Source organism: Anarhichas minor, unplaced genomic scaffold, assembly GCF_050575085.1.
Source record: "Anarhichas minor isolate MPS153535 unplaced genomic scaffold, ASM5057508v1 ptg000040l, whole genome shotgun sequence".
NCBI lineage: Eukaryota > Metazoa > Chordata > Actinopteri > Perciformes > Anarhichadidae > Anarhichas > Anarhichas minor.
The window spans coordinates 17,657,030-17,670,328 of NW_027466486.1; the positions used below are offsets into that span (position 1 = coordinate 17,657,030).

Consider the following 13,299-nt stretch of genomic DNA (forward strand, 5'->3'; position numbering starts at 1 on the left):
GCTTAAATGGTACACTGCTGACTTCACATGTGAAAGTCATTGGGATTAGTGCCCACCTCATCCAACAAAGTCCTCCGGCAGAGAAAAACACTTTCTATTTCAAACTTACAATTACAGCTTGAAACTTAAACAATTGTAGAAATATAGATTATTTACACTGTGCAGCAAACGGGCTTCCACAAAGTGTCTTTGAATGAGGCTAGAGCTTTTAACCTTGAAGGGATTCAAAACCAGCTCTCTTTTTCCATGATATTTATCTGTATCAATACTGTATCATAAGTTGAACGGCAATTGTAGAGACATTCTTTTGTTAAATAACCATTACTGGCCAGTATGGGGATTGAACCCATGACCTTGGCGTTATTAGCACCACGCTCTGACCATCTGAGCTAACCGGCCCTTTTTCACTTGTTAATTCAAGTCCATTACTTCCAAAATTATAGCAGGACACAACGTGCAAAATGCAAGAATTTATTTAATGGTCAGTCGGGTGTGAAACCCCATCAGCTTTACTTGCGTAGTTAGGTTAAAGGGAAGACCGCTGACATCTCATATGAATGGAATGACCTCAATTTTAAAGTAACATTGCTTACACCATATTTCTTATAATGAGCCTTGAGCTATCAACCACGAAGGGACTCGAACCCTCAATCTTCTGATCCGAAGTCAGACGCCTTGTCCATTAGGCCACATGGTCGCTAAATGCAGGATTGTTGCACTTCACAAGTGCAATGGTTTAGATGCTGAGGAGGGAGCTATCCTTTGTCCAAAGACATACTGCAAAGCTGGCTTAAATGGTACACTGCTGACTTCACATGTGAAAGTCATTGGGATTAGTGCCCACCTCATCCAACAAAATCCTCCGGCAGAGAAAAACACTTTCTATTTCAAACTTACAATTACAGCTTGAAACTTAAACAATTGTAGAAATATAGATTATTTACACTGTGCAGCAAACGGGCTTCCACAAAGTGTCTTTGAATGAGGCTAGAGCTTTTAACCTTGAAGGGATTCAAAACCAGCTCTCTTTTTCCATGATATTTATCTGTATCAATACTGTATCATAAGTTGAACGGCAATTGTAGAGACATTCTTTTGTTAAATAACCATTACTGGCCAGTATGGGGATTGAACCCATGACCTTGGCGTTATTAGCACCACGCTCTGACCATCTGAGCTAACCGGCCCTTTTTCACTTGTTAATTCAACTCCATTACTTCCAGAATTATAGCAGGACAGAACGTGCAAAATGCAAGCATTTATTTAATGGTCAATCGGGTGTGAAACCCCATCAGCTTTACTTGCGTAGTTAGGTTAAAGGGAAGACCGCTGACATCTCATATGAATGGAATGACCTCAATTTTAAAGTAACATTGCTTACACCATATTTCTTATAATGAGCCTTGAGCTATCAACCACGAAGGGACTCGAACCCTCAATCTTCTGATCCGAAGTCAGACGCCTTGTCCATTAGGCCACATGGTCGCTAAATGCAGGATTGTTGCACTTCACAAGTGCAATGGTTTAGATGCTGAGGAGGGAGCTATCCTTTGTCCAAAGACATACTGCAAAGCTGGCTTAAATGGTACACTGCTGACTTCACATGTGAAAGTCATTGGGATTAGTGCCCACCTCATCCAACAAAGTCCTCCGGCAGAGAAAAACACTTTCTATTTCAAACTTACAATTACAGCTTGAAACTTAAACAATTGTAGAAATATAGATTATTTACACTGTGCAGCAAACGGGCTTCCACAAAGTGTCTTTGAATGAGGCTAGAGCTTTTAACCTTGAAGGGATTCAAAACCAGCTCTCTTTTTCCATGATATTTATCTGTATCAATACTGTATCATAAGTTGAACGGCAATTGTAGAGACATTCTTTTGTTAAATAACCATTACTGGCCAGTATGGGGATTGAACCCATGACCTTGGCGTTATTAGCACCACGCTCTGACCATCTGAGCTAACCAGCCCTTTTTCACTTGTTAATTCAAGTCCATTACTTCCAAAATTATAGCAGGACACAACGTGCAAAATGCAAGAATTTATTTAATGGTCAGTCGGGTGTGAAACCCCATCAGCTTTACTTGCGTAGTTAGGTTAAAGGGAAGACCGCTGACATCTCATATGAATGGAATGACCTCAATTTTAAAGTAACATTGCTTACACCATATTTCTTATAATGAGCCTTGAGCTATCAACCACGAAGGGACTCGAACTCTCAATCTTCTGATCCGAAGTCAGACGCCTTGTCCATTAGGCCACATGGTCGCTAAATGCAGGATTGTTGCACTTCACAAGTGCAATGGTTTAGATGCTGAGGAGGGAGCTATCCTTTGTCCAAAGACATACTGCAAAGCTGGCTTAAATGGTACACTGCTGACTTCACATGTGAAAGTCATTGGGATTAGTGCCCACCTCATCCAACAAAATCCTCCGGCAGAGAAAAACACTTTCTATTTCAAATTTACAATTACAGCTTGAAACTTAAACAATTGTAGAAATATAGATTATTTACACTGTGCAGCAAACGGGCTTCCACAAAGTGTCTTTGAATGAGGCTAGAGCTTTTAACCTTGAAGGGATTCAAAACCAGCTCTCTTTTTCCATGATATTTATCTGTATCAATACTGTATCATAAGTTGAACGGCAATTGTAGAGACATTCTTTTGTTAAATAACCATTACTGGCCAGTATGGGGATTGAACCCATGACCTTGGGGTTATTAGCACCACACTCTGACCATCTGAGCTAACCGGCCCTTTTTCACTTGTTAATTCAAGTCCATTACTTCCAAAATTATAGCAGGACAGAACGTGCAAAATGCAAGCATTTATTTAATGGTCAATCGGGTGTGAAACCCCATCAGCTTTACTTGCGTAGTTAGGTTAAAGGGAAGACCGCTGACATCTCATATGAATGGAATGACCTCAATTTTAAAGTAACATTGCTTACACCATACTTCTTATAATGAGCCTTGAGCTATCAACCACGAAGGGACTCGAACCCTCAATCTTCTGATCCGAAGTCAGACGCCTTGTCCATTAGGCCACATGGTCGCTAAATGCAGGATTGTTGCACTTCACAAGTGCAATGGTTTAGATGCTGAGGAGGGAGCTATCCTTTGTCCAAAGACATACTGCAAAGCTGGCTTAAATGGTACACTGCTGACTTCACATGTGAAAGTCATTGGGATTAGTGCCCACCTCATCCAACAAAATCCTCCGGCAGAGAAAAACACTTTCTATTTCAAATTTACAATTACAGCTTGAAACTTAAACAATTGTAGAAATATAGATTATTTACACTGTGCAGCAAACGGGCTTCCACAAAGTGTCTTTGAATGAGGCTAGAGCTTTTAACCTTGAAGGGATTCAAAACCAGCTCTCTTTTTCCATGATATTTATCTGTATCAATACTGTATCATAAGTTGAACGGCAATTGTAGAGACATTCTTTTGTTAAATAACCATTACTTGCCAGTATGGGGATTGAACCCATGACCTTGGCGTTATTAGCACCACGCTCTGACCATCTGAGCTAACCGGCCCTTTTTCACTTGTTAATTCAACTCCATTACTTCCAGAATTATAGCAGGACAGAACGTGCAAAATGCAAGCATTTATTTAATGGTCAATCGGGTGTGAAACCCCATCAGCTTTACTTGCGTAGTTAGGTTAAAGGGAAGACCGCTGACATCTCATATGAATGGAATGACCTCAATTTTAAAGTAACATTGCTTACACCATATTTCTTATAATGAGCCTTGAGCTATCAACCACGAAGGGACTCGAACCCTCAATCTTCTGATCCGAAGTCAGACGCCTTGTCCATTAGGCCACATGGTCGCTAAATGCAGGATTGTTGCACTTCACAAGTGCAATGGTTTAGATGCTGAGGAGGGAGCTATCCTTTGTCCAAAGACATACTGCAAAGCTGGCTTAAATGGTACACTGCTGACTTCACATGTGAAAGTCATTGGGATTAGTGCCCACCTCATCCAACAAAGTCCTCCGGCAGAGAAAAACACTTTCTATTTCAAACTTACAATTACAGCTTGAAACTTAAACAATTGTAGAAATATAGATTATTTACACTGTGCAGCAAACGGGCTTCCACAAAGTGTCTTTGAATGAGGCTAGAGCTTTTAACCTTGAAGGGATTCAAAACCAGCTCTCTTTTTCCATGATATTTATCTGTATCAATACTGTATCATAAGTTGAACGGCAATTGTAGAGACATTCTTTTGTTAAATAACCATTACTGGCCAGTATGGGGATTGAACCCATGACCTTGGCGTTATTAGCACCACGCTCTGACCATCTGAGCTAACCAGCCCTTTTTCACTTGTTAATTCAAGTCCATTACTTCCAAAATTATAGCAGGACACAACGTGCAAAATGCAAGAATTTATTTAATGGTCAGTCGGGTGTGAAACCCCATCAGCTTTACTTGCGTAGTTAGGTTAAAGGGAAGACCGCTGACATCTCATATGAATGGAATGACCTCAATTTTAAAGTAACATTGCTTACACCATATTTCTTATAATGAGCCTTGAGCTATCAACCACGAAGGGACTCGAACCCTCAATCTTCTGATCCGAAGTCAGACGCCTTGTCCATTAGGCCACATGGTCGCTAAATGCAGGATTGTTGCACTTCACAAGTGCAATGGTTTAGATGCTGAGGAGGGAGCTATCCTTTGTCCAAAGACATACTGCAAAGCTGGCTTAAATGGTACACTGCTGACTTCACATGTGAAAGTCATTGGGATTAGTGCCCACCTCATCCAACAAAGTCCTCCGGCAGAGAAAAACACTTTCTATTTCAAACTTACAATTACAGCTTGAAACTTAAACAATTGTAGAAATATAGATTATTTACACTGTGCAGCAAACGGGCTTCCACAAAGTGTCTTTGAATGAGGCTAGAGCTTTTAACCTTGAAGGGATTCAAAACCAGCTCTCTTTTTCCATGATATTTATCTGTATCAATACTGTATCATAAGTTGAACGGCAATTGTAGAGACATTCTTTTGTTAAATAACCATTACTGGCCAGTATGGGGATTGAACCCATGACCTTGGCGTTATTAGCACCACGCTCTGACCATCTGAGCTAACCGGCCCTTTTTCACTTGTTAATTCAAGTCCATTACTTCCAGAATTATAGCAGGACAGAACGTGCAAAATGCAATAATTTATTTAATGGTCAATCGGGTGTGAAACCCCATCAGCTTTACTTGCGTAGTTAGGCTAAAGGGAAGACCGCTGACATCTCATATGAATGGAATGACCTCAATTTTATAGTAACATTGCTTACACCATATTTCTTATAATGAGCCTTGAGCTATCAACCACGAAGGGACTCGAACCCTCAATCTTCTGATCCGAAGTCAGACGCCTTGTCCATTAGGCCACATGGTCGCTAAATGCAGGATTGTTGCACTTCACAAGTGCAATGGTTTAGATGCTGAGGAGGGAGCTATCCTTTGTCCAAAGACATACTGCAAAGCTGGCTTAAATGGTACACTGCTGACTTCACATGTGAAAGTCATTGGGATTAGTGCCCACCTCATCCAACAAAGTCCTCCGGCAGAGAAAAACACTTTCTATTTCAAACTTACAATTACAGCTTGAAACTTAAACAATTGTAGAAATATAGATTATTTACACTGTGCAGCAAACGGGCTTCCACAAAGTGTCTTTGAATGAGGCTAGAGCTTTTAACCTTGAAGGGATTCAAAACCAGCTCTCTTTTTCCATGATATTTATCTGTATCAATACTGTATCATAAGTTGAACGGCAATTGTAGAGACATTCTTTTGTTAAATAACCATTACTGGCCAGTATGGGGATTGAACCCATGACCTTGGCGTTATTAGCACCACGCTCTGACCATCTGAGCTAACCGGCCCTTTTTCACTTGTTAATTCAAGTCCATTACTTCCAGAATTATAGCAGGACAGAACGTGCAAAATGCAATAATTTATTTAATGGTCAATCGGGTGTGAAACCCCATCAGCTTTACTTGCGTAGTTAGGCTAAAGGGAAGACCGCTGACATCTCATATGAATGGAATGACCTCAATTTTATAGTAACATTGCTTACACCATATTTCTTATAATGAGCCTTGAGCTATCAACCACGAAGGGACTCGAACCCTCAATCTTCTGATCCGAAGTCAGACGCCTTGTCCATTAGGCCACATGGTCGCTAAATGCAGGATTGTTGCACTTCACAAGTGCAATGGTTTAGATGCTGAGGAGGGAGCTATCCTTTGTCCAAAGACATACTGCAAAGCTGGCTTAAATGGTACACTGCTGACTTCACATGTGAAAGTCATTGGGATTAGTGCCCACCTCATCCAACAAAATCCTCCGGCAGAGAAAAACACTTTCTATTTCAAATTTACAATTACAGCTTGAAACTTAAACAATTGTAGAAATATAGTTTATTTACACTGTGCAGCAAACGGGCTTCCACAAAGTGTCTTTGAATGAGGCTAGAGCTTTTAACCTTGAAGGGATTCAAAACCAGCTCTCTTTTTCCATGATATTTATCTGTATCAATACTGTATCATAAGTTGAACAGCAATTGTAGAGACATTCTTTTGTTAAATAACCATTACTGGCCAGTATGGGGATTGAACCCATGACCTTGGCGTTATTAGCACCACGCTCTGACCATCTGAGCTAACCGGCCCTTTTTCACTTGTTAATTCAAGTCCATTACTTCCAGAATTATAGCAGGACAGAACGTGCAAAATGCAATAATTTATTTAATGGTCAATCGGGTGTGAAACCCCATCAGCTTTACTTGCGTAGTTAGGCTAAAGGGAAGACCGCTGACATCTCATATGAATGGAATGACCTCAATTTTATAGTAACATTGCTTACACCATATTTCTTATAATGAGCCTTGAGCTATCAACCACGAAGGGACTCGAACCCTCAATCTTCTGATCCGAAGTCAGACGCCTTGTCCATTAGGCCACATGGTCGCTAAATGCAGGATTGTTGCACTTCACAAGTGCAATGGTTTAGATGCTGAGGAGGGAGCTATCCTTTGTCCAAAGACATACTGCAAAGCTGGCTTAAATGGTACACTGCTGACTTCACATGTAAAAGTCATTGGGATTAGTGCCCACCTCATCCAACAAAATCCTCTGGCAGAGAAAAACACTTTCTATTTCAAACTTACAATTACAGCTTGAAACTTAAACAATTGTAGAAATATAGTTTATTTACACTGTGCAGCAAACGGACTTCCACAAAGTGTCTTCGAATGAGGCTAGAGCTTTTAACCTTGAAGGGATTCAAAACCAGCTCTCTTTTTCCATGATATTTATCTGTATCAATACTGTATCATAAGTTGAACGGCAATTGTAGAGACATTCTTTTGTTAAATAACCATTACTGGCCAGTATGGGGATTGAACCCATGACCTTGGCGTTATTAGCAACACGCTCTGACCATCTGAGCTAACCGGCCCTTTTTCACTTGTTAATTCAACTCCATTACTTCCAGAATTATAGCAGGACAGAACGTGCAAAATGCAAGAATTTATTTAATGGTCAATCGGGTGTGAAACCCCATCAGCTTTACTTGCGTAGTTAGGTTAAAGGGAAGACCGCTGACATCTCATATGAATGGAATGACCTCAATTTTAAAGTAACATTGCTTACGCCATATTTCTTATAATGAGCCTTGAGCTATCAACCACGAAGGGAATCGAACCCTCAATCTTCTGATCCGAAGTCAGACGCCTTGTCCATTAGGCCACATGGTAGCTAAACGCAGGATTGTTGCACTTCACAAGTGCAATGGTTTAGATGCTGAGGAGGGAGCTATCCTTTGTCCAAAGACATACTGCAAAGCTGGCTTAAATGGTACACTGCTGACTTCACATGTTAAAGTCATTGTGATTAGTGCCCACCTCATCCAACAAAATCCTCCGGCAGAGAAAAACACTTTCTATTTCAAACTTACAATTACAGCTTGAAACTTAAACAATTGTAGAAATATAGTTTATTTACACTGTGCAGCAAACGGGCTTCCACAAAGTGTCTTTGAATGAGGCTAGAGCTTTTAACCTTGAAGGGATTCAAAACCAGCTCTCTTTTTCCACGATATTTATCTGTATCAATACTGTATCATAAGTTGAACGGCAATTGTAGAGACATTCTTTTGTTAAATAACCATTACTGGCCAGTATGGGGATTGAACCCATGACCTTGGCATTATTAGCACCACGCTCTGACCATCTGAGCTAACCGGCCCTTTTTCACTTGTTAATTCAACTCCATTACTTCCAGAATTATAGCAGGACAGAACGTGCAAAATGCAAGCATTTATTTAATGGTCAATCGGGTGTGAAACCCCATCAGCTTTACTTGCGTAGTTAGGGTAAAGGGAAGACCGCTGACATCTCATATCAATGGCATCTCCAAAAGCATATTGATGGCCAGTATGGAGATTGAACCCATGACCTTGGTGTTATTAGCACAACGCTCTGACCATCTGAGCTAACCGGCCCTTTTTCACTTGTTAATTCAAGTCCATTACTTCCAGAATTATAGCAGGACAGAACGTGCAAAATGCAATAATTTATTTAATGGTCAATCGGGTGTGAAACCCCATCAGCTTTACTTGCGTAGTTAGGCTAAAGTGAAGACCGCTGACATCTCATATGAATGGAATGACCTCAATTTTATAGTAACATTGCTTACACCATATTTCTTATAATGAGCCTTGAGCTATCAACCACGAAGGGACTCGAACCCTCAATCTTCTGATCCGAAGTCAGACGCCTTGTCCATTAGGCCACATGGTCGCTAAATGCAGGATTGTTGCACTTCACAAGTGCAATGGTTTAGATGCTGAGGAGGGAGCTATCCTTTGTCCAAAGACATACTGCAAAGCTGGCTTAAATGGTACACTGCTGACTTCACATGTGAAAGTCATTGGGATTAGTGCCCACCTCATCCAACAAAATCCTCCGGCAGAGAAAAACACTTTCTATTTCAAACTTACAATTACAGCTTGAAACTTAAACAATTGTAGAAATATAGTTTATTTACACTGTGCAGCAAACGGGCTTCCACAAAGTGTCTTTGAATGAGGCTAGAGCTTTTAACCTTGAAGGGATTCAAAACCAGCTCTCTTTTTCCATGATATTTATCTGTATCAATACTGTATCATAAGTTGAAAGGCAATTGTAGAGACATTCTTTTGTTAAATAACCATTACTGGCCAGTATGGGGATTGAACCCATGACCTTGGCGTTATTAGCACCACGCTCTGACCATCTGAGCTAACCGGCCCTTTTTCACTTGTTAATTCAACTCCATTACTTCCAGAATTATAGCAGGACAGAACGTGCAAAATGCAAGCATTTATTTAATGGTCAATCGGGTGTGAAACCCCATCAGCTTTACTTGCGTAGTTAGATTAAAGGGAAGACCGCTGACATCTCATATCAATGGCATCTCCAAAAGCATATTGATGGCCAGTATGGGGATTGAACCCATGACCTTGGCGTTATTAGCACCACGCTCTGACCATCTGAGCTAACCCGGCCCTTTTTCACTTGTTAATTCAAGTCCATTACTTCCAAAATTATAGCAGGACAGAACGTGCAAAATGCAAGAATTTATTTAATGGTCAGTCGGGTGTGAAACCCCATCAGCTTTACTTGCGTAGTTAGGTTAAAGGGAAGACCGCTGACATCTCATATGAATGGAATGACCTCAATTTTATAGTAACATTGCTTACACCATATTTCTTATAATGAGTCTTGAGTTATCAACCACGAAGGGACTCGAACCCTCAATCTTCTGATCCGAAGTCAGACGCCTTGTCCATTAGGCCACATGGTCGCTAAATGCAGGATTGTTGCACTTCACAAGTGCAATGGTTTAGATGCTGAGGAGGGAGCTATCCTTTGTCCAAAGACATACTGCAAAGCTGGCTTAAATGGTACACTGCTGACTTCACATGTGAAAGTCATTGGGATTAGTGCCCACCTCATCCAACAAAATCCTCCGGCAGAGAAAAACACTTTCTATTTCAAACTTACAATTACAGCTTGAAACTTAAACAATTGTAGAAATATAGTTTATTTACACTGTGCAGCAAACGGGCTTCCACAAAGTGTCTTTGAATGAGGCTAGAGCTTTTAACCTTGAAGGGATTCAAAACCAGCTCTCTTTTTCCATGATATTTATCTGTATCAATACTGTATCATAAGTTGAACGGCAATTGTAGAGACATTCTTTTGTTAAATAATCATTACTGGCCAGTATGGGGATTGAACCCATGACCTTGGCGTTATTAGCACCACGCTCTGACCATCTGAGCTAACCGGCCCTTTTTCACTTGTTAATTCAAGTCCATTACTTCCAGAATTATAGCAGGACAGAACGTGCAAAATGCAAGCATTTATTTAATGGTCAATCGGGTGTGAAACCCCATCAGCTTTACTTGCGTAGTTAGGGTAAAGGGAAGACCGCTGACATCTCATATCAATGGCATCTCCAAAAGCATATTGATGGCCAGTATGGGGATTGAACCCATGACCTTGGTGTTATTAGCACCACGCTCTGACCATCTGAGCTAACCGGCCCTTTTTCACTTGTTAATTCAAGTCCATTACTTCCAGAATTATAGCAGGACAGAACGTGCAAAATGCAATAATTTATTTAATGGTCAATCGGGTGTGAAACCCCATCAGCTTTACTTGCGTAGTTAGGCTAAAGGGAAGACCGCTGACATCTCATATGAATGGAATGACCTCAATTTTATAGTAACATTGCTTACACCATATTTCTTATAATGAGCCTTGAGCTATCAACCACGAAGGGACTCGAACCCTCAATCTTCTGATCCGAAGTCAGACGCCTTGTCCATTAGGCCACATGGTCGCTAAATGCAGGATTGTTGCACTTCACAAGTGCAATGGTTTAGATGCTGAGGAGGGAGCTATCCTTTGTCCAAAGACATACTGCAAAGCTGGCTTAAATGGTACACTGCTGACTTCACATGTGAAAGTCATTGGGATTAGTGCCCACCTCATCCAACAAAATCCTCCGGCAGAGAAAAACACTTTCTATTTCAAACTTACAATTACAGCTTGAAACTTAAACAATTGTAGAAATATAGTTTATTTACACTGTGCAGCAAACGGGCTTCCACAAAGTGTCTTTGAATGAGGCTAGAGCTTTTAACCTTGAAGGGACTCAAAACCAGCTCTCTTTTTCCACAATATTTATCTGTATCAATACTGTATCATAAGTTGAACGGCAATTGTAGAGACATTCTTTTGTTAAATAACCATTACTGGCCAGTATGGGGATTGAACCCATGACCTTGGCGTTATTAGCACCACGCTCTGACCATCTGAGCTAACCGGCCCTTTTTCACTTGTTAATTCAACTCCATTACTTCCAGAATTATAGCAGGACAGAACGTGCAAAATGCAAGCATTTATTTAATGGTCAATCGGGTGTGAAACCCCATCAGCTTTACTTGCGTAGTTAGGTTAAAGGGAAGACCGCTGACATCTCATATGAATGGAATGACCTCAATTTTAAAGTAACATTGCTTACACCATATTTCTTATAATGAGCCTTGAGCTATCAACCACGAAGGGACTCGAACCCTCAATCTTCTGATCCGAAGTCAGACGCCTTGTCCATTAGGCCACATGGTCGCTAAATGCAGGATTGTTGCACTTCACAAGTGCAATGGTTTAGATGCTGAGGAGGGAGCTATCCTTTGTCCAAAGACATACTGCAAAGCTGGCTTAAATGGTACACTGCTGACTTCACATGTGAAAGTCATTGGGATTAGTGCCCACCTCATCCAACAAAATCCTCCGGCAGAGAAAAACACTTTCTATTTCAAACTTACAATTACAGCTTGAAACTTAAACAATTGTAGAAATATAGATTATTTACACTGTGCAGCAAACGGGCTTCTACAAAGTGTCTTTGAATGAGGCTAGAGCATTTAACGTTGAAGGGATTCAAAACCAGCTCTCTTTTTCCACGATATTTATCTGTATCAATACTGTATCATAAGTTGAACGGCAATTGTAGAGACATTCTTTTGGTAAATAACCATTACTGGCAAGTATGGGGATTGAACCCATGACCTTGGCGTTATTAGCACCACGCTCTGACCATCTGAGCTAACCGGCCCTTTTTCACTTGTTAATTCAACTCCATTACTTCCAGAATTATAGCAGGACAGAACGTGCAAAATGCAAGCATTTATTTAATGGTCAATCGGGTGTGAAACCCCATCAGCTTTACTTGCGTAGTTAGGTTAAAGGGAAGACCGCTGACATCTCATATCAATGGCATCTCCAAAAGCATATTGATGGCCAGTATGGGGATTGAACCCATGACCTTGGCGTTATTAGCACCACGCTCTGACCATCTGAGCTAACCGGCCCTTTTTCACTTGTTAATTCAAGTCCATTACTTCCAAAATTATAGCAGGACAGAACGTGCAAAATGCAAGCATTTATTTAATGGTCAATCGGGTGTGAAACCCCATCAGCTTTACTTGCGTAGTTAGGTTAAAGGGAAGACCGCTGACATCTCATATGAATGGAATGACCTCAATTTTAAAGTAACATTGCTTACACCATATTTCTTATAATGAGCCATCAACCACGAAGGGACTCGAACCCTCAATCTTCTGATCCGAAGTCAGACGCCTTGTCCATTAGGCCACATGGTCGCTAAATGCAGGATTGTTGCACTTCACAAGTGCAATGGTTTAGATGCTGAGGAGGGAGCTATCCTTTGTCCAAAGACATACTGCAAAGCTGGCTTAAATGGTACACTGCTGACTTCACATGTGAAAGTCATTGGGATTAGTGCCCACCTCATCCAACAAAATCCTCCGGCAGAGAAAAACACTTTCTATTTCAAACTTACAATTACAGCTTGAAACTTAAACAATTGTAGAAATATAGATTATTTACACTGTGCAGCAAACGGGCTTCCACAAAGTGTCTTTGAATGAGGCTAGAGCATTTAACCTTGAAGGGATTCAAAACCAGCTCTCTTTTTCCATGATATTTATCTGTATCAATACTGTATCATAAGTTGAACGGCAATTGTAGAGACATTCTTTTGTTAAATAACCATTACTGGCCAGTATGGGGATTGAACCCATGACCTTGGCGTTATTAGCACCACGCTCTGACCATCTGAGCTAACCGGCCCTTTTTCACTTGTTAATTCAACTCCATTACTTCCAGAATTATACCAGGACAGAATGTGCAAA

At 40.7% G+C, this 13,299-nt stretch overlaps 28 non-coding genes across 28 annotated transcripts; all 28 read right to left on the reverse strand.

The window, feature by feature from the left end:
- Positions 1–325: 325 nt before the first annotated feature.
- On the reverse strand, positions 326–399 carry trnai-aau (transfer RNA isoleucine (anticodon AAU)). The gene has a single exon. It is a non-coding gene; the product is annotated as a tRNA-Ile (tRNA).
- Positions 400–624: 225 nt separating this feature from the next.
- On the reverse strand, positions 625–697 carry trnar-ucg (transfer RNA arginine (anticodon UCG)). Its single transcript has one exon. It is a non-coding gene; the product is annotated as a tRNA-Arg (tRNA).
- Positions 698–1,113: 416 nt separating this feature from the next.
- Positions 1,114–1,187, reverse strand: trnai-aau (transfer RNA isoleucine (anticodon AAU)). The gene has a single exon. It is a non-coding gene; the product is annotated as a tRNA-Ile (tRNA).
- A 225-nt stretch (positions 1,188–1,412) lies between these two features.
- On the reverse strand, positions 1,413–1,485 carry trnar-ucg (transfer RNA arginine (anticodon UCG)). The gene has a single exon. It is a non-coding gene; the product is annotated as a tRNA-Arg (tRNA).
- Positions 1,486–1,901: 416 nt separating this feature from the next.
- Positions 1,902–1,975, reverse strand: trnai-aau (transfer RNA isoleucine (anticodon AAU)). The gene has a single exon. It is a non-coding gene; the product is annotated as a tRNA-Ile (tRNA).
- Positions 1,976–2,988: 1,013 nt separating this feature from the next.
- On the reverse strand, positions 2,989–3,061 carry trnar-ucg (transfer RNA arginine (anticodon UCG)). Its single transcript has one exon. It is a non-coding gene; the product is annotated as a tRNA-Arg (tRNA).
- Positions 3,062–3,776: 715 nt separating this feature from the next.
- trnar-ucg (transfer RNA arginine (anticodon UCG)) lies at positions 3,777–3,849 on the reverse strand. The gene has a single exon. It is a non-coding gene; the product is annotated as a tRNA-Arg (tRNA).
- Positions 3,850–4,265: 416 nt separating this feature from the next.
- On the reverse strand, positions 4,266–4,339 carry trnai-aau (transfer RNA isoleucine (anticodon AAU)). The gene has a single exon. It is a non-coding gene; the product is annotated as a tRNA-Ile (tRNA).
- A 225-nt stretch (positions 4,340–4,564) lies between these two features.
- On the reverse strand, positions 4,565–4,637 carry trnar-ucg (transfer RNA arginine (anticodon UCG)). The gene has a single exon. It is a non-coding gene; the product is annotated as a tRNA-Arg (tRNA).
- Positions 4,638–5,053: 416 nt separating this feature from the next.
- trnai-aau (transfer RNA isoleucine (anticodon AAU)) lies at positions 5,054–5,127 on the reverse strand. Its single transcript has one exon. It is a non-coding gene; the product is annotated as a tRNA-Ile (tRNA).
- A 225-nt stretch (positions 5,128–5,352) lies between these two features.
- On the reverse strand, positions 5,353–5,425 carry trnar-ucg (transfer RNA arginine (anticodon UCG)). The gene has a single exon. It is a non-coding gene; the product is annotated as a tRNA-Arg (tRNA).
- A 416-nt stretch (positions 5,426–5,841) lies between these two features.
- Positions 5,842–5,915, reverse strand: trnai-aau (transfer RNA isoleucine (anticodon AAU)). The gene has a single exon. It is a non-coding gene; the product is annotated as a tRNA-Ile (tRNA).
- Positions 5,916–6,140: 225 nt separating this feature from the next.
- trnar-ucg (transfer RNA arginine (anticodon UCG)) lies at positions 6,141–6,213 on the reverse strand. Its single transcript has one exon. It is a non-coding gene; the product is annotated as a tRNA-Arg (tRNA).
- A 416-nt stretch (positions 6,214–6,629) lies between these two features.
- On the reverse strand, positions 6,630–6,703 carry trnai-aau (transfer RNA isoleucine (anticodon AAU)). The gene has a single exon. It is a non-coding gene; the product is annotated as a tRNA-Ile (tRNA).
- Positions 6,704–6,928: 225 nt separating this feature from the next.
- trnar-ucg (transfer RNA arginine (anticodon UCG)) lies at positions 6,929–7,001 on the reverse strand. Its single transcript has one exon. It is a non-coding gene; the product is annotated as a tRNA-Arg (tRNA).
- A 715-nt stretch (positions 7,002–7,716) lies between these two features.
- Positions 7,717–7,789, reverse strand: trnar-ucg (transfer RNA arginine (anticodon UCG)). Its single transcript has one exon. It is a non-coding gene; the product is annotated as a tRNA-Arg (tRNA).
- Positions 7,790–8,205: 416 nt separating this feature from the next.
- On the reverse strand, positions 8,206–8,279 carry trnai-aau (transfer RNA isoleucine (anticodon AAU)). The gene has a single exon. It is a non-coding gene; the product is annotated as a tRNA-Ile (tRNA).
- A 481-nt stretch (positions 8,280–8,760) lies between these two features.
- Positions 8,761–8,833, reverse strand: trnar-ucg (transfer RNA arginine (anticodon UCG)). The gene has a single exon. It is a non-coding gene; the product is annotated as a tRNA-Arg (tRNA).
- Positions 8,834–9,249: 416 nt separating this feature from the next.
- Positions 9,250–9,323, reverse strand: trnai-aau (transfer RNA isoleucine (anticodon AAU)). Its single transcript has one exon. It is a non-coding gene; the product is annotated as a tRNA-Ile (tRNA).
- Positions 9,324–9,805: 482 nt separating this feature from the next.
- Positions 9,806–9,878, reverse strand: trnar-ucg (transfer RNA arginine (anticodon UCG)). Its single transcript has one exon. It is a non-coding gene; the product is annotated as a tRNA-Arg (tRNA).
- Positions 9,879–10,294: 416 nt separating this feature from the next.
- On the reverse strand, positions 10,295–10,368 carry trnai-aau (transfer RNA isoleucine (anticodon AAU)). The gene has a single exon. It is a non-coding gene; the product is annotated as a tRNA-Ile (tRNA).
- Positions 10,369–10,550: 182 nt separating this feature from the next.
- On the reverse strand, positions 10,551–10,624 carry trnai-aau (transfer RNA isoleucine (anticodon AAU)). Its single transcript has one exon. It is a non-coding gene; the product is annotated as a tRNA-Ile (tRNA).
- Positions 10,625–10,849: 225 nt separating this feature from the next.
- Positions 10,850–10,922, reverse strand: trnar-ucg (transfer RNA arginine (anticodon UCG)). The gene has a single exon. It is a non-coding gene; the product is annotated as a tRNA-Arg (tRNA).
- Positions 10,923–11,338: 416 nt separating this feature from the next.
- trnai-aau (transfer RNA isoleucine (anticodon AAU)) lies at positions 11,339–11,412 on the reverse strand. The gene has a single exon. It is a non-coding gene; the product is annotated as a tRNA-Ile (tRNA).
- A 225-nt stretch (positions 11,413–11,637) lies between these two features.
- On the reverse strand, positions 11,638–11,710 carry trnar-ucg (transfer RNA arginine (anticodon UCG)). Its single transcript has one exon. It is a non-coding gene; the product is annotated as a tRNA-Arg (tRNA).
- Positions 11,711–12,382: 672 nt separating this feature from the next.
- Positions 12,383–12,456, reverse strand: trnai-aau (transfer RNA isoleucine (anticodon AAU)). Its single transcript has one exon. It is a non-coding gene; the product is annotated as a tRNA-Ile (tRNA).
- Positions 12,457–12,674: 218 nt separating this feature from the next.
- Positions 12,675–12,747, reverse strand: trnar-ucg (transfer RNA arginine (anticodon UCG)). Its single transcript has one exon. It is a non-coding gene; the product is annotated as a tRNA-Arg (tRNA).
- Positions 12,748–13,163: 416 nt separating this feature from the next.
- On the reverse strand, positions 13,164–13,237 carry trnai-aau (transfer RNA isoleucine (anticodon AAU)). Its single transcript has one exon. It is a non-coding gene; the product is annotated as a tRNA-Ile (tRNA).
- Positions 13,238–13,299: the final 62 nt, after the last annotated feature.